This window comes from Anomalospiza imberbis (assembly GCF_031753505.1).
Source record: "Anomalospiza imberbis isolate Cuckoo-Finch-1a 21T00152 chromosome W unlocalized genomic scaffold, ASM3175350v1 scaffold_31, whole genome shotgun sequence".
Taxonomy (NCBI): Eukaryota; Metazoa; Chordata; class Aves; order Passeriformes; family Viduidae; genus Anomalospiza; species Anomalospiza imberbis.
In genome coordinates, this window is record NW_027099315.1 from 2,927,658 (window position 1) to 2,951,771 (window position 24,114).

The 24,114-nt window shown below is 48.3% G+C and overlaps 1 protein-coding gene and 1 long non-coding RNA gene across 2 annotated transcripts in view; one reads left to right on the forward strand and one right to left on the reverse strand.

Annotated features, from left to right (window-relative positions):
- Positions 1–24,114, forward strand: part of LOC137465558 (splicing regulatory glutamine/lysine-rich protein 1-like) — a 448,710-nt gene that overhangs the window by 288,094 nt on the left and 136,502 nt on the right. The window lies entirely within an intron of this gene.
- On the reverse strand, positions 4,722–7,710 carry LOC137465588 (uncharacterized). The gene is made up of 2 exons (XR_010994711.1): positions 5,972–7,710; positions 4,722–5,768 (listed from the first exon to the last, which is right to left on the reverse strand). It is a non-coding gene; the product is annotated as an uncharacterized lncRNA (long non-coding RNA).

The window sequence follows — 24,114 nt, forward strand, 5'->3', positions numbered from 1 at the left end:
AACACACTGCCGAACATTACACCTGAATTTCGGCAAGGCCAGTCTTGCCTGACTCTTCTAGGCAAAGGAAGCTTGGTCTCCCTGCTGAGGCAAGGTCGAACGTCCAGCCGAGCCTTGCACGGAACTCAGGCCAAGCCCCCTTGCCTGACTCTACTAGGCTTGGGAAGCTTCGTCTCCCTGCCAAGGACGGTCGAACGTACTGCCTAGCCTTACACTCGAACTCCGCCCAAGCAAACTTGACTGACTCTACACGAGGCTTGGGAAGCTTGGTCTCCCTGCCGAGATAAGTTTGAACATCCTGCCGTGCCTTACAGTCAAACTCCGGCCAAGCCCCCTTGCCTAACCCTCCCCCGAGGTTTGGGAAGCTTCGCCTTTGTGCCTTGTTAAGGTCGAACATCCTACCGAGGTCTACTCTTGAACTCCGGCCAAGCCCCCTTGCCTGACCCTCCCACCAGGCTTGGGAAGCTTGGCCTTTGTGCCTTGGTAAGGTCGAACGTCCTACCGAGGTCGACTCTTGAACGCCGGCCAAGCCCCCTTGCCTGACCCTCCCACCAGGCTTGGGAAGCTTGGCCTTTGTGCCTTGGTAAGGTCGAACGTCCTACCGAGGTCGACTCTTGAACTCCGGCCAAGCCCCCTTGCCTGACCCTCCCACCAGGCTTGGGAAGCTTGGCCTTTGTGCCTTGGTAAGGTCGAACGTCCTACCGAGGTCGACTCTTGAACGCCGGCCAAGCCCCCTTGCCTGACCCTCCCACCAGGCTTGGGAAGCTTGGCATTTGTGCCTTGGTAAGGTCGAACGTCCTACCGAGGTCGACTCTTGAACGCCGGCCAAGCCCCCTTGCCTGACCCTCCCACGAGGCTTGGGAAGCTTGGCCTTTGTGCCTTGGTAAGGTCGAACGTTCTACCGAGGTCGTCTCTTGACCTCCGGCCAAGCCCCCTTGCCTGACCCTCCCACGAGGCTTGGGAAGCTTGGCCTTTGTGCCTTGGTAAGGTCGAACGTTATGCCGAACCTTACACTCAAACTCCAGCCACGCCCCCTTGCCTGAATGTACTACTAGGCTTGGGAAGCTTGGTCTCCCTGCCGAGGTAAGGTCGAACGTCCTGCCGAGGCTTACACTCGAACACCGGCAATGCCATATTTGCCTGACTCTCCTAGGCTTTGGAAGCTTGGTCTTTGCGCCTTGGTAAGATTGAACATCCTGCTGATCTCTACACTCGAACTCCCATCAAGTCCCCTTGCTTGACTCTACTAGGCTTGGGAAGCTTGGTCTGTCTGCCAAGGTAAGGTCGAACATCCTGCCTGGCATTACACTTGACCTTCAGCCATGCCCACTTGACTGACTCTACCTGGCTTGGGGAGCTTGGTCTCCCTGCCGAGGTAAGGTCAAATATCCTCCGGAGCCTTACCCTCAAACTCCGGCCAAACCACCTTGCCTAGACCTATTAGGCTTCGGAAACATGGGGTCCCTGCCGAGGCACGGTCAAAAATGATGCCAAACCTTACACTCCGATGCCGGCCAAGCCGCCTTTCCTGGCTCGACTAGGCCTTGGAATCTTGATCTCCCTGCCGAGGTAAGGTCGAACGTCCTGCTGAGCCTTACACTCGAACTCAGGCCATGCCACATTTGCCTGACTCTACTAGGCTTGGGAAGCTTGGACTCCGTGCCTTGGTAAGGTCGAACGTCCAGCCGAGCCTTTCCCTTAAACTCCGGCCAAGCCCCATGCGTGACTCGACTACACGTCTTGGGAAGCTTGGTCTCCCTGCTGAGGCAAGGTCGGACATACTGCCGAACGTTTCACCCGAATTTCGGCAAGGCCAATCTTGCCTGACTCTACTAGGCAAAGGAAGCTTGGTCTCCCTGCCGAGGCAAGGTCGAACGTCCAGCTGAGCCTTGCACGGGAACTCAGGCCAAGCCCCCTTGCCTGACTCTACTAGGCCTGGAAATCTTGGTCTCCCTGCCGAGGGAAGGTCAAAAGTCCTGCCGAGCCTTACACTCAAACTTTGGCCAAGCCCATAGCCTGAATCGACTAGGCCTGGAAATCGTGGTCTCCCTGCCGAGGTAAGGTCGAACATCCTGCCTTGCCTGACACTCAAACTTAGGCCAACCTCACTTGAATGACACTACACAGGTTGGGAAGCTTGGTCCCCCTGCTGAGGTAAGGTCGAACATCCTGTCGAGCCACACCCTCGAAATCCGGGCAAGGCCGCAAGCCTACTCTCCTATTAGGCTTTGGAAGCTTGGTCTCCCTGCCGAGGTAAGTTCGAACATCCTGCCGAGCCTTAAACTCGAAAACAGACAGAGCCCCCTTGCCTGACACTACAAGGCTTGGGAAGCTTGGTCTCCCTCCCCAGAAAAGACCGAACATCCTGCCAAGCCTGCTGCTCGAATTCCAGCAAAGCCACCCTTGCCTGACCCAACGAGGCAAAGGAAGCTTGGTCTCCCTGCCGAGGTACGGTCGAACGTCCACCGAGCCGTACACTCAAACTCTGCCCAAGCCCCATAGTCTGACTCTCCTATTAGGCATGGGAATCTTGGTCTCCCTGCCGAGGTAAGGTCGGATGTCCTGCCGAGCCTTATACTCGGACTCCGGCCAAGCCCCCGACTCTGACTCTCCTACTAGGCTTGCGAAGCTTGGTCTCCCAGCCAAGGCAAGGTCAAACATCCTGCCACGCCTTAAACTCGAATTCCAGCACAGTCCCCTTGCCTGACTCTAGTAGACTTGGGAAGCTCTGTCTCCCTTCCGAGGTAATTGTGAGCCACTCAGGAACAGGAGGTGGAGCTCCCTTTGTTCCAGAGTGACTCATTATAAGAGACCTCTGGGGAGCGCGGCGACCCGGAGCGCGGCGAACAGGAGCAGGCAAACAGTGTCACAGCAGTTTGCACAGCAGTTCGCGCAGGCAGGGCTGCAGGTTCTTGCTAGTTTGGTGAAGTATTGTTTTTATTGGTTGATTGATCTTGGGCTTTCTCCTAAGCCATGGTTCTAACCTGGTCAAAATCTGTGGTTGGTACAAGTGTATGTGACCAAGTAGAGCCCTCCAAAAAGGATGTGTCTGTACAGACCCATTCCTGCCCAGAGTGTTTGAGCTTATCAGTGGCTTCAGGGGGTGTTGTGGAGAAGGGCTGCTGTCGGAACCCAAAATGCTTTTCCGACATTTTCAAATATTCCTATGAGTCAGAGACCCTGGCAGACAGCTGGAGACAGCTGTGATTTTGATTTTGAGCCATGGAATGAGTTACCAGCTCTGCAGGAAGAGCAAGAAGAGACAAAAATCTAGAATTTACAGTAGATAAAGTAAAAGTAGTTATAAGTTAGAGGAGAGTATTTTTACATTATGTTCATGGGGGTTTTGACCGATGTACAGGGGGGTCAGGATTGGTACAGGGGGGGTATGAAAAATCCAACATGGAGGATTTGGGGTGTGACTTGTCCTTTTCCTCCTTCTTCTTACCCTCCATCTTCTTGGTGATGTTGGCATCTTTTAATTGGGTTTTACTGAAAACACACTGTCCAACATAGGTGCTAAATATTGGCAGGAAATAGTAAACATGTAGTACGTAGCAGGTAGTATTTAATCTCTGTGCCTGCCTCTCAAGGTCAGATGCTCCCTTTCTGCCTTGCTGGACAGACCTCAGCAAGGGCACAGAGAGAATTGATAGATAAGAAATAGTAAACAACTGTTAAGAAGTCTGCGCCTTCTCTCGGCCAGCAGCCAAAGAGACAAGCTTCCTGATAACTTGAAATAAATCATCCAGAGACTGAATACTGCGGCTGCTGTGTCTTCCTTCGTCAGTGCAGGCCAGTGAAGGCCTTCTCCACCTTCCTGGAGTCACCTCAGCACTAGAGGGTCATCCGAGAGGCTGCCTACAGTGTGAACAAGTGAATGACCTCCTTTCGCTAGTGGCCGAGCTTAGGGAGGAAGTTGAAAGATTAAGGAGTATCAGGGATAGTGAAAGGGAAATAGACTGGTGGAGTTCAGCCCTTACATCTTTAAGGGAGGCCCACCAGGAGTCAGAGGGCTCATATGTCTCTCATTCTCCGGCAATAGAGGGGCACCTGGTAGATGAAGGGGAGTGGAAATGGGTCCCTGCTAGGGGTGGTAATAACAAAAATCCCTCCTGCCCCCCATCCCCTAGCCAGGTGCCACTTCAGAATAGGTATGAGGCCCTGGATCTAGACAGCCAGACGGATGATTTAGAAGAAAATTATCTACCCAGTGAGCCTCCCAATTATGACTCATCTAAAAAATCGATTACCACCTCTAATGTCAAGAAAAAAAGAAGGGTAATCGTAGTAGGTGATTCCCTTCTGAGGGGGACAGAGGGCCCCGTATGTCGACCTGACCCATCCCACAGGGAGGTCTGCTGCCTCCCTGGGTCCCAGGTACGAAACATCACTGAGAGACTTCCTAGGCTGATTCGGTCCTCTGATTATTACCCACTGCTGATACTCCAGGCTGGCAGTGATGAGATTGAAAAGAGGAGTGTCAAGGTGATTAAAAGGGAGTTTAGGGCACTGGGTCAAGTGGTTGATAGGACAGGTGTACAGGTAGTGTTCTGCTCAGTCCCATTGGTGGCAGAGAAAAATAATGAAAGGAATAGGAAAACTCATATCATTAACAAATGGCTCAAGGGTTGGTGCTATCGGCAAAATTTTGGATTCTTTGATCATGGAGCAACCTTTATGGCACCTGCTCTACTGGAATCAGATGGGATACATCTCTCTGTTAAGGGCAGGAGGTTTTTAGCTCATGAACTGGCAGACCTTATTGAGAGGGCTTTAAACTAGGTTTGAAGGGGGAAGGGGATGCAGCTGGGCTGTCTGGAAGCAGGCCCAAGGGTGGTAAGACTGTGTTAGGGGAGAAATCAGTAGCCCAACTGAGATGCATGTACACCAATGCACGCAGCATGGGTAACAAACAAGAAGAGCTGGAGGCCATGGTGCATCAGCAGAACTATGATGTAGTTGCCATCACAGAAACGTGGTGGGATGACTCACATAGTTGGAGCACTGCACTGGATGGCTACAAGCTCTTCAGAAGAGACAGAAAAGGGAGAAGAGGTGGAGGGGTGGCCCTTTATATTAGGGGGGTTTTGGATGTCACAGGTATTGAGACTAATGATGATGAAGTTGAGTCCCTATGGGTAAAAATTAAGGGGAAGGCCAACAAGGCTGACATCCTACTGGGAGTCTGCTATCATCCACCCAACCAGGATGAAGAGGTGGATAACTTATTCTATAAACAACTGAACAATGTTTCAGGATCATCAGCCCTTGTTCTTGTAGGTGACTTCAACCTACCAGACATCTGCTGGGAACTTAATACAGCAGAAAAACAGCAATCTAGAAAGTTTTTAGAATGTGTGGAGGATAACTTTTTGTCACAACTGGTGGGCAAACCCACCAGGGGAGGAACTATGTTAGACCTACTGTTCACAAATAGAGATGGACTGGTAGGTGATGTGGAGGTTGGAGGCCGCTTGGGGCACAGTGATCATGAAATTATAGAATTCTCGATAATTGGTGAAATAAGGAGGAATATCAATAAGATCTCTACACTGGACTTCCGGAGGGCAGACTTTGGCCTATTTAAGAGACTTATTCGGAGAATTCCTTGGGAAACAGCCCTTAAAAACAAAGGAGTCCAGGAGAGATGGGTGTGCTTCAAAGCAGAGATCTTGAGGGCACAAGAACAGACTGTCCCTGTGTGCCGAAAGATGAGTAGACGAGGCAAACGTCCAGTCTGGATGAGCAATGAGGTTTTGAAGGAACTTAGAAATAAAAAAAAAAGATGTATCATCTTTTCAAGGAGGGACTGATTTCTCAGGAAGTATTTAAGGGAGCTGCTAGGGCATGTAGAAAAAAAATTAGGGAGGCCAAAGCTCACTTTGAACTTAACTTGGCAACTTCTGTTAAAAATAATAAAAAAAGTTTTTACAAATATATTAATGGTAAAAGGAAGGGTATAACCAACCTCAGTTCCTTATTGGATGGAGCAGGCAAGCTAGTAACTAAAGATGAGGAAAAGGCGGAAATGCTTAATGCTTTCTTTGCCTCAGTCTTTAGTGGCAAGACAGCTTGTCCTCAAGACAACTGTCCTCAGGGGTTGGTAGATGGTGCCAGGGATCAGAATGGTCCTCTTGTTATCCAAGAGGAGGCAGTCAGAGAACTGCTAGGACACTTGGATATTTATAAATCAATGGGACCAGATGGGATCCACCCTAGGGTGATGAGGGAACTGGCAGATGAGCTTGCAAAGCCGCTCTCCATCATTTATCAGGAGTCGTGGCTCACTGGTGAGGTTCCAGATGATTGGAAACTGGCCAATGTGACACCCATTTACAAAAAAGGTAGGAAGGAGGATCCTGGTAATTACAGGCCAGTTAGCCTGACCTCAGTACCAGGTAAGATAATGGAACAGTTCATACTGAGTGCTATCACACAGCACTTACAAGATGGCCAGGGTATCAGACCCAGTCAGCATGGGTTTACAAAGGGTAGGTCATGTCTGACCAACCTGGTCTCCTTCTATGACCAGGTAACTCGTCTGGTAGATGCAGGAAAGGCTGTGGATGTTGTCTATTTAGACTTCAGCAAGGCCTTTGATACTGTCTCCCACAGCATACTCCTGGAAAAGCTGGCAGCCCATGGCTTAGACAGGAGCACTCTTCGCTGGGTTAGGAAATGGCTGGATGGCCGGGCCCAGAGAATGGTGGTGAATGGTGCTGCATCCAGCTGGCGGCCAGTCACCAGTGGTGTCCCTCAGGGGTCTGTACTGGGACCAGTTCTATTTAATATTTTTATAGATGACATGGATGAGGGCATCGAGTCCTTCATTAGTAAATTTGCAGACGACACTAAGCTGGGAGCTTGTGTTGATCTATTGGAAGGAAGGAGGGCTCTGCAGAGAGACTTAGATCGGTTGGATGCATGGGCAGAGTCTAACAGTATGAAGTTTAATAAGTCTAAGTGCCGAGTTCTGCATTTTGGCCACAAAAATCCCCTACAGCGTTACAAGCTGGGGACAGTGTGGCTGGACAGTGTTCAGGCAGAAAGGGACCTGGGGGTGCTGGTTGACAGCCGGTTGGACATGAGCCAGCAGTGTGCCTTGGTAGCTAAGAAGGCCAACGGCATCCTGGCCTGCATTAGGAATTGTGTGACCAGCAGGAGCAGGGAGGTCATTCTCCCCCTGTACTCGGTGCTGGTGAGACCACATCTTGAGTACTGTGTCCAGTTCTGGGCCCCACAGTTTAGGAAGGATATTGAGATGCTTGAGCGCGTCCAGAGGAGGGCAACGAGGCTGGTGAGGGGCTTGGAACACAAGCCCTATGAGGAACGTTTGAAGGAACTGGGGTTGTTTAGCCTGGAGAAGAGGAGGCTTAGAGGTGACCTTATTGCTCTCTACAACTTCCTGAAGGGAGGTTGTAGACAGGGGGGGGTTGGTCTCTTCCACCGGGCAGCCACTGACAGAACAAGAGGACACAGTCTCAAGCTACGTCAGGGAAGGTATAGGTTAGATATTAGGAAAAAAAAAAAAATTCACTGAAAGAATAATAAAGCACTGGAATTGTCGTCCCAGTGAGGTGGTAGAATCACCATCTCTGGATGCGTTTAAAAAAAGACTGGACATGGCACTTGGTGCTATAGTCTAGTTGAGATGTTAGGGCATAGGTTGGACTTCATGATCTTAGAGGTCTCTTCCAACCTCATTATTCTGTGTGACTCTGTGTGATTCTGTGTAATGTCGAACATCCTACCGAGCCTTAAACTCGAACTCCGGCCAAGCCCCCTTGCCTGACTCTACTAGGCTTGGGAACCTTGGCCTCCCGGCCGAGGTAAGGTCGAATGTCCTGCCGAGCCTTACACTCAAACTCCAGCAAATCCACCTTTCCTAACCCTACAAGCCTTGGGAAACATGATCTCCCTGCAGAGGTAAGGTCGAACATCCTGCCTAGCCTGAAACTCGAACTCCGGCCAAGCCACCTTGCCTGACTCTACACGGTTTGGGAAGCTTGGTTTCCCTGCTGAGGCAAGGTCAAACGTCCTGCAAAACCTTACATTCAAATTCCGGCAAGGCCACCCTTGCCTGACGCTACTAGGCAAAGAAAGATTAGTCTCCCAGCCGAGGTAAGGTCAAACATCCTGCCAAGCTTTACACTAGAACTCCAGCCAAGCCCCATAGTCTGACTCTCCTATTACGCTTGTGAAACTTATTCTCCCTGCCGAGGTTAGGTCGACCGTCCTGCCGAGCCTTACACTCGAACGCCGGCCAAGCCCCCTCGCCTGACTCGACTAGACTTAGGAAGCTCTGTCTCCCTGCCAAGGTAAGGTCCAACATCCTGCCGAGCCTACATTCGAACTTTGGCCAAGCTTCCTTGACTGACTCTACTAGGCTTGGGAAGATTGTTCTCGCAGCTGAGGTTAGGTCGAATGTCCTGCCGAGCCTTACCCCCGAACCCCGGCTGAGGCCACCAGCCTGACTCTCCTACTAAGCTCGGGAATCTCGGATTCCCTGCCGAGGTAAGTTCAAACGTCCTGCTAAGCATTGCATTCGTACTCCAGCCAAGACCTCTAGTCTGAGTCTCTTACTAGGCTTGGGAAGCTTGGTCTCCCTGCCGAGGTAAGGTTGAATGTCCTGCCGAGCCTTCCACTAGGACTCCGGCCAAGACCCCTCGCCTGACCCTCTTGCCAGGCTTGGGAAGCTTGGTGTCCCTGCCGACATAAGGTCGAACGTCCTGCCGAGCCTTACACTCAAACTCCGGCGAACCAACTTGCCCAACCCAACAAGTCTTGGGAAACTTGGTCTCCCTGCCGAGGTAAGGTCGAGCAAACTGCCGAGACTTACACTCGAACTTTCGCCAACCCCCCTTGACTGACTCTGCTAGGCTTGGGAAGCTTGGTCTCCCTGCCGAGGTACGGTCGAACGTCCTGCCGAGCCTTACACTCAAACTCCAGCCAAACCAACTTGCCTGACTCTCCTACTAGGCTTGGGAAGCTTAGTCTCCTTGTGGAGGTAAGGTTGAACAGTCTGCCGAAACTTTCACTTGGGCTCCTGCCAAGCCACCTTGCCTAACTCTACTAGGCTTGGGAAGCTTGGTCTCCCTGCCAAGGTAAGTTCGAACATCCTGCCAAGATTTACACTAGAACTCCGGCCAAGCCCCCTTGCCGATCCCTCCAACTAGGCTTGGGAAGCTTGGCCTCCCTGCAGAGGTAAGGTCAAACGTCCAGCCGAGCTTTACACTCAAACTCCGGCGGAGCCCCCTTGCCTGACTCTACTAGGCTTGGGAAGCTTGGTCTCCCTGCCGAGGTAAGTTCGAACATCCTGCCAAGATTTACACTAGAACTCCGGCCAAGCCCCCTTGCCTGACCCTCCCACTATGCTTGTGAAGCGTGGTCTCCCTACCAAGGTAAGGTCGAAAATCCTGCCGAGCCTTACACTTGAACTCCGGCCAAGCCCCTTTGCCTGACTCTACTAGGCTTGGGAAGCTTGGTCTCCTCGCCGAGGTGAGGTCGAACGTCCTGCTGAGCCTTACACTCGAACTACGGCAAAGCCCCTTTGGCGGACTTTGGTAGTCTTGGGAAGCTTGGCCTCCTCGCCGGGGTAAGGTCGAATGTCCTGCCAAGCCTTACACTCGAACTTAGGCGGAACCCCCTTGCCTGACTCTACTAGGCTTGGAAATCTTTGTCTCCCTGCAAAGGTAAGGTACAACATCCTGCCTTGCCTACACTCGAACTTTGACAAAGCTTCCTTGCCTGACTCTACTAGGCTTGGGAAGCTTGGTCTCCAAGCCGAGGTAAGGTCGAAGGTCCTACCGAGACTTACACTCAAATTCCAGAAAAGCCACAGTTGCCTGACTCTACTAGGCTTGGGACGCTTGGTCTCCCTGCCGAGGTAAGGTCGAACATCCTGCCTAGCCTTACTCTCGAACTCCGGCCAAGCCCCCTTGCCTGACTCTACAAGGCTTGGGAAGCTTGGTCTCCTCGCCGCGGTAAGGTCGAACATCCTGCTGAGCCTTACACATGAACTACGGCAAAGCCCCTTTGGCTGACTTTGGTAGACTTGGGAAGCGTGGCCTCCTCACCGAGGAAAGGTCGAACGTCCTGCCAAGCCTTACACTCGAACTTAGGCGGACCCCCCTTGCCTGACTCTACTAGGAAAAGGAAGCTTGATCTCCCTGCTGAGGTAAGATCGAACATCCGGCTGAGCCTTACACTCGAACTCCGAACAAGCTTCCTTGCCTGACTCTACTAGGCTTGGGAAGCTTGGTCTCCCTGCTGAGTTAAGGTCGAACATCCGGCTGAGCTTTACACGCGAACTCCGGCGGAGCCTCCTTGCCAGACTCTACTGGGCTTGGAAAGCTTGGTCTCCCTGCTGCGGTAAGCTCGAATGTCCTGCCGAGACTTACACTCAAACTCCGGCCAAGCCCTCGAGTCATAGTCTCTTGCTAGGCTTGGGAAACTTAGTCTCCCTGCGGAGGTAAGGTCGAAGGCCCTGCTGAGCCTTACCTTCGAAATCCGGCCAAGCCACAGTTGCCTAACTCTACACGGGTTGGGAAGCTTGGTCTCCCTGCCGATGTAAGGTCGAACGTCCTGACGAGCCTTACATTGGAATTCCGGCCAAGCCGCCTTGCCTGACTCTACTAGGCTTCGGAAGCTTGGTCTCCTCGCTGTGGTAAGGTCGAACGTCCTGCCAAGCCTTACACTCGGACTTAAGTTGAACCCCCGTGCCTGAATCTACTAGGCAAAGGAAGCTTGATCTCCCTGCCAAGGTAAGATCGAACATCCTGCCGAGCCTTAAAATCGAACTTAGGCGGACCCCCCTTGCCTGACTCTACTAGGCTTGGGATGATTGTTCTCAGAGACGAGGTCAGGTTGAATGTCCTGCCGAGCCTGACACTCGAACTCCGGCCAAGCCCCCTTGCCTGACTCTACTAGGCTTGGGAAGCTTGGTCTCCCTGCTGAGGTAAGGCCGAATATCCTGCCGAGCCTTACACACAAATTTCGGCAAAGCCCCACTTGCCTGACTCTACTAGGCAAAGGAAGCTTGGTCTCCCTCCTAAGGTAAGGTCGAATATCCTGCCGAGCCTTGAACTCGAACGCCGGCCAAGCCCCCTTGCCTGACTCTACTAGGCTTGGGAACATTGTTCTCGCTGCTGAGGTAAGGTCGAACATCCTGCCGAGGCTTACACTCGAATTTTCGACAAGCCCCCTTTACTGGCTCAACTAGGCTTGGGCAGCTTGGTCTCCCTGTCGGCGTAAGGTCGAACATCCTGCCTAGCCTTACACTCCACTTCCGGCAAAGCCACTCTTGCCTGACTCTACTAGGCAAAGGAAGCTTGGTCTCCCTGCCAAGGTAAGGTTGAACATCCTGCCGAGCCTTGTACTCGAACTTCGGCCAAGCCACCTTGCCTGACTCTACGAGACTCAGGAAGCTTGGTCTCCCTGCCAAGAAAAGGTCGAATGTCCTGCTGCGCCTTACATTCGAACTCCGGCCAAGCCACAGTTGCCTGACTCTACACGGGTTGGGAAGCTTGGTCACCCTGCTGAGGTAAGGTCGAACGTCCTGCCGAGCCTTAAAGTCGAACTCCGGCCAAGCTCCTTTGTCCGACTCTACTCGGCTTGGGAAGCTTGGTCTCCTCGCCATGGTAAGGTCGAATGTCCTGCCAAGCCTTACAATCGGACTTAGGCAGACCCCCCCTTGCCAGACTCTACTAGGCTTGGAAAGCTTGGTCTCCCTGACAAGGTAAGGTCCAACATCCTGCCGAGGCTACAATCAAAATTTGGCGAAGCTTCCTTGCCTGAATCTACTAGGCTTGGGAAGATTGTTCTCACAGCCGAGGTTAGGTCTAATGTCCTGCCGAGCCTTACACTCAAACTCTGGCCCCGCTCCCTTGCCTGACTCTACTAGGCTTGGGAAGATTGTTCTCCTTGTTGAGGTAAGGTCGAACGTCCTGCCGAGACTTATACTCAAACTCTGGCCAAGCCACCTTGCCTGACTCTACTAGGCTTGGGATACCTGGTCACCTCGCCGAGGAAAGGCCGAACGTCCTGCTGAGCCTTACACTTGAACTTTGGCCAAGCTTCCTTGCCTGACCCTCTCGCCAGGCTCGAAATTCGAAATTCGGCGAAGCTTCCTTGCCTGACTCTACTAGGCTTGGGAAGATTGTTCTCACAGCCGAGGTTAGGTCGAATGTCCTGCAGAGCCTTACACTCAAACTCTGGCCCCGCTCCCTTGCCTGACTCTACTAGGCTGGGGAAGGTCATACCAAGACATACACTCGAACTTTGGCCAAGGCCCCTTGATTGACTCTGCCAGGCTTGGGAAGGTTGGTCTCCCTGCCAAGGTAAGGTCGAACGTACTGCCGAGCCTTACGCTCGAACTTTAGCCAAGCCGCCTTGCATGACTCCACGAGACTTGGGAAGCCTGGTCTCCCTGCCGAGGTAAGTTCGAATGTCCTGCCGAGCCTTACCCTCGAACTCCGGCCGAGGCCACGAGCCTGACTCCCCTACTAAGCTTGGGAAGCTTGGTCTCCCTGCCGAGGAAAGGTGGAACGTCCTGCTAAGCATTACATTCGAACTCCGGCCAAGCCCTCTAGTCTGAGTCTCTTACTAGGCTTGGGAAGCTTGGTCTCCGTGCCGAGGTAAGGTTGAATTTCCTGCTGAGCCTTACAATCGAAGTCCGGCTAAGCCACAGTTGCCTGACACTACACAGGTTGGGAAGCTTGGTCTCCCTGCCGAGGTAAGGTTGAATGTCCTGCTGAGCCTTACAATCGAAGTCCAGCCAAGGCACAGTTGCCTGACTCTACTCGGCTATGGCGGCTTTGTCTTCTTGCCGAGGTAAGGTCGAACGTCCTGCCGTGCCTTACACTGGATCTCCAACCAAGCCCCCTGGCCTGACTGTTCCAGGGTCAGGAAGCTTGGTCTCCCTGCTGAGGCACGGTCGAATGTCCTGCCAAGCCTTACACTCGAACTCCGGCCAAGCCCTCTAGTCTGAGTTGCTTGCAAGGCTTGGGAAGCTTGGTCTCCCTGCCGAGGAAAAGTGGAATGTCCTGCTGAGCCTTACATTCGAACTCCGGCCAAGCCACAGTTGCCTGACACTACACGGGTTGGGAAGCTTGGTCCCCCTGCCGATGTAAGGTCGAAGGTCCTGCCGAGCCTTACATTCGACCTCCGGACAAGCCCCTTTGCCTGACTCAACTAGGCTTGGGAAGCTTGGTCTCCTCGCCGAGGTAAGGTCGAACGTCCTGCCAAGCCTTAAACTCGAACTTAGGCGGACCCCCCTTGCCTGACTCTACTAGGCGGAAGAAGCTTGGTCTCCCTGCCCAGGTAATATCGAGCATCCTGCCGAGCCTTAAACTCGAACTTAATGGACCCCCCTTGCATGACTCTACTGGACTTAGAAAGCTTGGTCTCACTGCCAAGGTAAGGTCCAACATCCTGCCGAGGCGACAATCGAAATTTGGCGAATCTTCCTTGCCTTACTCTACTAGGCTTGGGAAGATTGTTCTCACAGCCGAGTTTAGGTCGAATGTCCTGCCGAGCCTTACACTCAAACTCTGGCCCCGCTCCCTTGCCTGACTCTACTAGGCTTGGGAAGATTGTTTTTCCTGCTGCGGTAAGGTCGAACGTCCTGCCGAGGCTTACACTCGAACTCCGGCCAAGCCCCTTTGCCTGACTCTACTAGGCTTGGAAAGCTTGGTCACCTCGCCGAGGTAAGGTCGAACGTCCTGCCAAGCCTTACACTTGAACTTTGGCCAAGCTTCCTTGCCTGAGTCTACTAGGCTTGGGAATCTTGGTCTCCCTGCCGAGGCAAGGTCGAACGTCCTGCCGAGCCTTACACACAAGTTTCCGCAGAGCCACCCTTGCCTGACTCTACTAGTCATGGAAAGCTTGGTCTCCCTGCTGCGGTATGGTCGAACGTCCTGCCGAGACTTACACTCGAACTCCGGCCAAGCCTTTTTGCCTGACTCAACTAGGCTTGGGAAGCTTGGTCACCTCGCCGAGGTAAGGTCGAACGTCCTGCCAAGCTTTACACTTGAACTTAGGCAGATCCCCCTTGCCTGACTCTACTAGGCATAGGAAGCTTGGTCTCCCTGCCGAGGTAAGGTCGAACATCCTGCTGAGCCTTAAACTCGAACTTAGGAGCACACCCCTTGCCAGACTCTACTAGGCTTGGAAAGCTTGGTCTCCCTGACAAGGTAAGGTCCAACATCCTGCCGAGGCTACAATCGAAATTTGGTGAAGCTTCCTTGCCTGGCTCTACTAGGCTTGGGAAGATTGTTCTCACAGCCAGGCTAGGTAGAATGTCCTGCTGAGCCTTACACTCAAAGTCTGGCCCCCCTCCCTTGCCTGGCTCTACTATGATTGGGAAGCTTGGTCACCTCGCCGAGGTAAGGTTGAACGTCCGGCTGAGCTTTACACTCGAACTCCGGCGGAGCCCCCTTGCCTGACTTTACTAGTCTTGGAAAGCTTGGTCTCCCTGCTGCGGTACGGTCGAACATCCTGCCGAGACTTACACTCGAAGTCCGGCCAAACCAACTTGCCTGACTCTACTAGGCTTGGGAAGCTTGGTCTCCCTGCCGAGGTAAGGTCGAAGGTCCTACCAAGACTTACACTCGAACTTTGGCCAAGGCCCCTTGACTGACTCTACTAGGCTTGGGCAGCTTGGGCTTCCTGCTGTGGTAAAGTCGAACATCCTGCCGAGCCTTACACTCAAACTTTGGCCAAGCTTCCTTGCCTGACTCTACTAGGCTTGGGAAGATTGTTAGCCCTGCTGAGGTAAGGTCGAACGTCCTGCCGAACCTTATACTCAAATTCCGGCCAAGCCACCTTGCCTGACTCTACTAGGCTTGGGAAGCTTGGTCTCCCTGCCAAGGTAAGGCCGAATATCCTGCCGAGCCTTACACTCGAACGCGGGCCAAGCCCCCTTGCCTGACTCTACTAGGCTTGGAAAGCTCTGTCTGCCGGCCAAGGTAAGGTCCAGCATCCTGCCGAGCCTACACTCGAACTTGGGCCATGCTTCCTTGACTGACTCTACTAGGCTTGGGAAGATTATTCTCACAGGCGAGGAAAGGTCGAATGTCCTGCCGAGCCTTACCCTCGAATTCCGGCCGAGGCCACCAGCCTGACTCTCCTACTAAGCTCGGGAAGCTTGGTCTCCCTGCCAAGGTAAGGTCGAATGTCTTTCTAAGCATGAAATTCGAACTCCGGCCAAGCCCTCTAGTCTGAGTCTCTTACTAGGCTTGGGAAGCTTGGTCTCCCTGCCGTGGTAAGGTCGAATGTCCTACCGAGACTTACATTCGAAGCCTGGCCAAGCCACAGTTTCCATACTCTACAAGGCTTGGGAAGCTTGGTCTCCCTGCCGATGTAAGGTCGAGTGAACTGCCGAGCCTTACACTCAATCTCCGGCAAAGCTACTCTTTCCTGACTCTACTAGGCAAAGGAAGCTCTGTCTCCCTGCTGAGGTAAGGTCGAACGTCCTGCCATACCTGACACTTGAATTCCAGCAAAGCCACCCTTGCCTGATTATACTAGGCAAAGGAAGCTTGGTCTCCCTGCCAAGGTAAGGTCGAACATCCTGCCGAGCCTCACCCATGAACCCCGGCCTCACCCCCTTTCCTGCCCGGAGCTCCGTTCCCCTAGTAACCACAGGTCCAGCTCAAAGAAACTCTGTCTGGCGGTCGCCCCTTATAGGAACACAAGAAGTTCAGTTTGAAGGCAACATTCTCTGGACTCTTCCTCACTATATGGAAAAAAAGCTATAGAAAACGACTGGGATAAAGAAATTGGTCTATTTCCATTAAGAGAGGTCCCGATGGGAGGGGGTGGAACTGGGTTTGATAATGCTCCTTTGACTTCTACTGAGGTCAGGAATTTTAAAAAGGAAATCAAAGGGATTTTGGAGGATCCCATAGGCACTGCTGAGCAATTAGACCAATTCTTAGGTCCAAACATTTATACTTGGGAAGAAATGCAGTCTATAAGAAAGATACTATTTTCTCCAGAAGAAAGGGAAATGATCAGAATTGCAGGCATAAAAGCCTGGAATAAAGAAAATCCACAGGGGCCTCCTGGAGAGGAGAGAATGGCAACTGCACCTCCTGAGTTGGGTCAAAATAATGAGGAGGGGAGAAAACATATGAATGAGTATCGTAATTTAATAATCAAGGGAATATAAGGGACAGCACCTCGATGGCAAAATGCTAAAAAGGCTTTTGAGGCACAGCAGGGGAAAGAAGAAACTCCAACTGAATGGTTGGACTGACTTAGGAGAAATATAAAACAATATTCCGGAATAGATCCTGAGACTGGTGTGGGAAAAGCTTTGTTAAGGATTAACTTTGTCACTAATGCCTGGCCAGATATTAGAAAAAAAATTAGAAATAAAATTGAAGATTGGCATGATAAATCATTAGAGGATTTATTAAAGGAAGCCCAGAAAGTTTATGTCCGCAGAGATGAAGAAAAAGCTAAAGTAAAAGCAAAAGTTATGGAAGTCACCATGCGAGAAAACAATTTCAAGAAAAATCAAAAACACACAGGCACTATTCCTAGATATGACAGTTGTAGAGACAGGGGAACAGGAAAGAATAAAATCCTGAGACAAACCAAGTCTCAGGAGCTTTCCAGGAATATCTGCTTTTACTGTAAGGGAAAAGGACATTATAAGAGAGATTGACCTAAGAGGGTAAAAGATCTGAAAATTTTTAAAGAGATGAGCACAGAGTAAGAATAGGGATGTCAGAGGCTCTATTTTTTAGGGGACAAATACCATCTGGAGCCTGTGATAACTTTAAAAGTGGGTCCCCAAGAAGAAGAATTGGAGTTTGTGGTAGACACAGGGGCAAAAAGAACCTGTCTGTTAAATATTCCAAAAGGTTATAGTGTAAGCAAAGATACTGTAAAAGTAACAGGAACAAAAGGAGAGAGTTTCACAGTTCCTGTCATTAAAAATGTGGTAATAGAGGGAGAAACTAGATTTTGGATGGGGGATGTTTTATTGGTCCCAGGGGCAGGTAGCAACTTATTGGGACGAGATTTACAAGTGAAATTAGGAATAGGGGTTATCCCAGAAGATGGGAAGATGACAGCTAGAGTTTTAAAATTAGGCCAAGAGGATGAAGAAAAAATTAACAAGAAAGTTTGGGCTGGTGAAGGAAATAGGGGGGGATTAAATATTGACCCCATAATGTTTACAATTGAGAGAGAAAATTGTCCCATACGTGTACGTCAGTATCCTATATCCTTAGAAGAGAAGGCTTAAAGCCAGTAATAGAAGTGAAGCGATTTGCGGAATAAATAAATAGACTCCAAAACTCGATATAGTTATGAAGTGGGTATGTATGCCAGCGCCCGGCACAAGTGAGATAGTTCTCCAAAAACTTGTGCCCCGAGCCTCAGTCTGATCCACATCTTTATTCACAAAGGTGTTCCATATGCAATACATTGCACAACTTTTCCATGCATATTAAACCCCTGGCCCCGCCTGTCCTCGCATCTCATGCTAAATAGGTCCCCGCCCTTCTGGGCATGCGTGGTTTGCGGTGGTGGTCGTGCGGGTGGTCTCTGGTGGTCTCTGAGGCTGAAGATTGTGGTCTTCCTCCTATTTGAACTCTTGAACTTTTCTCCTCTGTGCATGCGCTTTTGGTCCTTTGGTGCCTATCTGAGTAGGTCTGTCAGTCTTGGTAAGCTTGGAGACAGAGGAGCCCCTTTATCTGGGTTCTTTGCATCTCCTGGTCTTCTCTGGCATTGTCCTTTATGCAAGAAGCTTCAGAGGTTTGCATTTTCTTATGCCCTTTGTACCATGGCAGAGGTTTCTCAAGTAACAGGTTAAAATTCAACACATAATTCTACAAACTAAAATTTAAATGTTTTATTTTATTTTGTTAATTCAAGTGAACTCAAAAAATCTCTATTTCAGAAGGGCTAATAAAGGACGGGACATTGGCACCTTGTATGTCTCCTCATAATACCCCTATCCTCCCAGTAAAGAAGCCTGATGGGAATTATAGACTTGTACAAGATTTAAGGGAAGTTAACAAAATAACTCAGACTTGCTACCCAGTGGTACCAAATCCTTATACTCTTTTAAGTAAAGTCCCTCCCCAGCATCAGTGGTTTAGTGTAGTGGACCTTAAAGATGCCTTTTGGGCTTGCCAATTAGCCCAGGAGAGCCAAGATATCTTTGCCTTTGAATGGGAGGATCCACAAACTGGGAGAAAACAGCAATTAAGATGGACAAAATTACCACAGGGGTTTACTGAATCTCCAAACTTATTCGGACAAGCTTTAGAAACAATACTACAAACTTTCCCCACTCCTCCTGGAATACAAATTATCCAATATGTGGATGATCTTTTACTATCTGGGGAAACTGAAGCTAGAGAGGCTACTATAAAACTTTTGAATTTTCTTGGGGGAAAAGGATTAAGGGTATCAAAAGGGAAGCTGCAATTTGTAAAATCAGAGGTAAAATATCTTGGACACTTGATTAGTAAGGGTAGTCGGAAGCTCAACCCAGACTGAATCGCAGGAATTCTCTCCCTTCCCCCTCCCTCTTCAAAGAGGGAAATTAGAAAACTACTCGGATTATTGGGATATTGCAGATCATGGATTGAGGGATACACACAGGCAGTAAAATTTTTGTATGAAAAATTGACAGAGGGAGATGATATAAAATGGACCAAAGAAGATGATGATAAACTAGGAAAACTGAAGTAAAAACTGGCCTCAATACTGGCTTTAAGCTTACCTTCACTAGCAAAACCCTTTCATCTGTACGTGAATGTAGAAAAGGGGGTAGTTCATGGAGTTCTGGTTCAGGAGTGGGGAGGAGTAAAGAGACCAGTGGCTTATTTATCAAAGATGTTGGATCCAGTAAGTCACGGCTGGCCAGTGTGTATTCAAGCTATAGCAGCTACTGCAATCCTGGTAGAAGAAAGTCATAAACTGACTTTTGGAGGTAAACTAATTGTGTGCACACCTCATGCAGTACGAAATGTGTTAAATCAAAAGGCTGAAAAATGGTTGACAGACTCTAGAATGTTAAAATATGAAGCAATCTTGATAGACAGTGATGACTTAACACTAGAAGTAAATAGAGGTTTAAATCCAGCTCAATTCTTATATGGAGAACCAGCAGAAAACCTAATACATTATTGTCTAGAAATTATCCAATACCAAACAAAAATTCGAGAAGATCTTGAGGAACAAGCCCTTTCAGAAGGGGAAATAATCTATGTGGATGGTTCCTCCAGATGTCTACAAGGAAAAAGAATGTCAGGGTATGCAGTAGTTGATGGAAAAAAACATGCAAACTATTGAAAAAGGAAAATTCCCCTCAAACTGGTCAGCTCAAACCTGTGAAATATAGGCTTTAAAAAGGGCACTGGAATATTTAGCACACAAGAAAGGAACTATATATACTGATTCGAGAGATGCCTTTGGAGTGGTACATACCTTTGGAAAAATTTGGGAAGAAAGAGGATTGCTTAATTCAAGGGGAAAAGGATTAATACATGAGGGGCTCATCTTAGAGGTTTTAGAGGCACTTAAATTGCCTGAAGAGATAGCTATAGTAGATATTAAGGGCCACCAAAAGGGAGTGACCACAGAAATGTGATGAAATAATTTGGCAGATCAGGAAGCTAAGGTTGCAGCAGAAAATGGAACTGAAAGAGTTATGCGAATATTAACTCCAAGTGAGGAAAAACTGGAGATTCCAAAGTTTAGTGAAACAGAGAAGAGAGAATTAAACAAGATAGGAGGTGAACGAGATGAATCAGGGAAATGGAAAATTCCTGATGGAAGACAATTACTTAATAAACTGCTTACTAGAAGAATATTAGAAGACATACATCAGAACACCCACTGGGGTACTCAGGCTTTGTGTGATCATTTTTTATGAAACTATGGGTGTATTGGGATTTTTGGAGTAGCAAAGCAAGTAACTGAAAGATGTATAACTTGCCAAAGAGTAAATAAAAAGGTAATGAGGAAAACCACATTGGGAGGTCGTGAGCTAGCTCTTCGACCATTTCAAAGTATCCAAGTAGATTTTACTGAACTTCCTCAAGTTCAAAGATGGAAGTATTTATTAGTAATAACAGACCATCTAACTCATTGGGTGGAAGCAGTTCCCACTGACAAGGCCACAGCCCGCAGTCCGAGGCTGCAATTCGGACCAGGGAACGAGGGTGGATCCACGCCAGCAGAATCAAAGGACCTGTGGAAGAACCTAAGGAGTGGACGATAACATCTGAACCGGGTGATACAAAACTAACTCTTAAATGGGGAATGGGTAGTAATGAACTGGGAAGACCCAAATGATTCAAGAAACATAAACAGGATCACACCTAACTGGGAAGTAAGACCAAGCTTATATCAGTGGTTTCAAATACAGCCTGGACAAATTTTGAGATGCCTCCAATACCCTCCTTGGGAAGGAATACTGCCACTACAAACAGGAGGATCAGGACTGTTTCGGACAGAAAACTCTTGTATTTTGGGCTTAGCCTGTGATTTATACAAAGAGGAGGGTGAGTTACAACCTCAGTCTGTGCCACGTAATATACCCTGTTTGATTCACCCAAATACTGGGCACGTTAGTTGGGTTAAATGTAAATGTTTGAATTGTAGGAAAAACTGGTATTGTAGTTCACACAATCGACGCCCTTGTTGCAGGAAGTGTCGAACGCCAAATAGATCTCCTATCCAGGTAGAACTCGAAGCAACTAAAATAATAACTTTTTTTTGTGGACGGGAATTATTAGTGCCTGTTGAATGGGAGATATCTGAGGAACGGTGGGAAACCACAGTTAAGGAGTGTCGAAAACGATTTGCCTGGAAATTAGCTAACAGAAAGTGACAAGGGGATAGAGGGCAAGACAAGATTGGCCTCTGTATTCGCCTCCAAGAAGATCACATACAGCTGCTGTGAGTTGCAACCCCATAGGCATGGGAGGTGGGAATATAAGCCATACTGGACCTCTGTCATTCCTGTTTCTGTCACTGCTTTTTTTTGTCTTTTCCCTTTTGGGATATCAACAAAGCCATGTTACAGGTGCTACCAAAAGCTTTATATGGAAAGACACCAAGGTTCCTTTTTTTTTCTCACACTCATGTCAACAGTCACTGTTATAACCCATCTAAATTAGGCAATTGCATGCACAATGGGCAAAGTTACTGGATTGGGGAAAATTTAGGAATAAGTGGTAACAGGATGGGAAGTGAATGCCCAAAAGGGGAGAGATGGATTTGTTTCACATACACTATTGGGAATAAAGCCCCAGTTTTGGTAAAAGAGCAATTGATAAACAAAAAGGCTAAGCCAGCACCACCACCTCCTAAACCTGTGCCAATCTCACTTGATGATCTGTATACAAAACTTGAACAGCAATTAGAGAAAGAAATAGATATTTCAAGAATGGGTAAAAATCAATTTGTGGAGCTGGGGGAAAGAATAAGTAGGGAACTTAACATAACCAATTGTTAGGTCTGTGGAGGAGCTTTGATGTCAGAAGAATGGCCATGGAAAGGCAGTAGCTTAGGCCCAATTGAGCTCCTTAAGTGGAACCAGACAAGTATAAGGGGAGAAAACCGACCAGAGGGGTGGATTTTGATTTCAATAGTCATAGGGGAAGAATGCCTCTGGTGCAATGGGAAAAAGTTCCTTCATGAAGTAGGAAAAACTCCCTGTAAAAGATATAAGGTCAGTAATGGAACTTCTGTATGGTGGATCCCAGAAACACCTATCATGTACTGGACCCAGGAAAAAGTAAAGAAAGGAAATTGTAAGTATAATAATAAAATCAGATTTTTCAGTGTAATGATACAGGCAAGAATCCTTACATTGGCATCCCAGAAATTTCCAAAGTTTGGGAGAATATAGATCAGCAAAAATCTGACTATTGGAAAGCTCCAGATGGCTTATTCTGGATATGTGGGAAAAGAGCATACCCAAAACTTCCCTCTCAGTGGAAAGGGAGTTGTACTCTGGGAATGATACAGCCAGGAGTTTTTCTTTTACCAGGACCTGAGGGGGATCACTTAGGGATACCAGTTTATGAGGATCTAAAGAGAAACAAAAGAGACTTGATTGGAGGATTTCAAAAATAGGGAGATGAGGAATGGCCCCCTGAATGCATATTGGAAACGTATGGGCCAGCCACCTGGGCACAAGATGCGAGTTGGGGATATCGAACCCCAATTTATATGCTAAATCAAATTATAAGACTCCAAGCCACTGTAGAGATAATAACGAACAAAACTGGTTGGGCAATGGAATTAATATCAAGGCGACAGACACAAACAAGAGCAGCTGTGTATCAGAATAGGCTAGCTTTGGACTATCTATTAGCTGAAGAAGGGGGTGTTTGTGGAAAATTCAATACATCAGATTGCTGTTTAAAAATAGATGACAATGGGGATGCTGTCTTGGATATAGTCAATTATATTAGAAAAATAGCTCATGTACCAGTTCAAAAGTGGGAATCAATGCTAAATACTAGCTGGTGGGATAACTTGTTGGGAATAGAATGGTGGAAAAAGTTAGGCTTCTTCCTTTTATGTGCTACTGCTGGTCTAATATTTCATCCTTGTTTGATCCCCTGTTTCATTCGGCTCATCACCAGTGTAGTCCAAGGCATGCAATAAATGACCATGGATCAAAAGTTAGATAAAACAAAAACGGTGGAAAGGATTATGGTATTAAAGAAACAAAATAATATAGAAGACCCCTTTCAAGAAGCAAGATTGATTTGTGAAGAAAACGAGTGAAGAATAAAAGCTAGAAAACAATGAAAATTGCTCGAGCCAAATTAATTATAAAAAGAAAGAGGGAGAATTGTGAAAAATGCATATTATATGGCTCTACGCAGATAGTTACTATATGTATTATGTTATATTGATTAGTTGTGCTGTATTAACATTTTAATAGTATGGTAAATGTAGTTTTGTAGTTAAAATGAAGCTTTAGTAGATAAAATAGAAACTATGTATGTGGAGCTTTTTAAGGAATGAGATACTCGCTTCGAGGTAACTATCACAGAACACGTAAATCTTCCAGAGAAGAGGAATTTATGGTTTTCTTATCAGAAGAAGCTAATTTCTTCAGGCCTTGCTCAGACTCTAAGATTACAGGGGATTAAAGGAAACAGTTGACATACAACAGACAGAGTTTCTTGTTTTAAATAGAATGTATGCATAACCATGAAGTATATATGAATATGCAACAGTGTATTGTTTAAAGGGTGATTCCTTTGTTCACAAGGTATGCTTGTTGTGGCTTAAGTGCCCAAGAGCATCCGGACATTCGTAAGTCTTTGCTTTTTATTGTCTTGTAATTGTCCTAACTCTAAATTTTTATTACTCTAATTGTATTACTATTTTTATAGCCATTTTATTATTATTAAACTTTTAAAATTAAAAAAAAAAAAAAAACCAAGTGATTGGCGTTTTTCACACTACAGTACCCCAAAAGTCCTAATAGCTGCTGTAATGAAAAAAGTTCCCAGTGTTCCTAGGGATGCAGGCAGGGCCTGCCTAGTTCCCATAGCAACACTTGACTGGCTGCTGGCTCTAGCTGAGTACCGATTTTGAAATGTTAATTAGCTAATTGCTCTGTTTGTTTTCTCTAAACTACCTGGAGATAACCTGCCTCCCCCACCCACTCCGACATTCTGGAACTAAAATGCAAATAAGAAAACCCCCTGGGATCATGGGAGCATTTTTTAGGGGATAAAGTCACCCATAGATAAAGAACTAAACACAGTAGATGGGGCTAGACAAATGCCCTAGCTGAGGAAGAGGGGAAACACAGCCCCTGATCGACTTCTGCCCATCACCATCACCTACAAAAGACTAGACTAGAGTAGGCTGTGGGAAGCAAAGACGAAGAGATGGAATTTCCTGGTGTTGCCACAAGAAAAGGAGAGGGGACAGCTGTTGTTCTGGACATCAGCAACAGACTTTGCACGCCTCCTTCCCTTTCAGCTACCTGGGAAAGCTACAACAGCGGGGGCGAGCTCCTTTTTTGATCGTGGAGAAAGTAATGCAATAATTCCTGCTTGCAGTAGTAACACTCGGGGCATTCGTTCTTTGTGTTCTCACATGTCACTT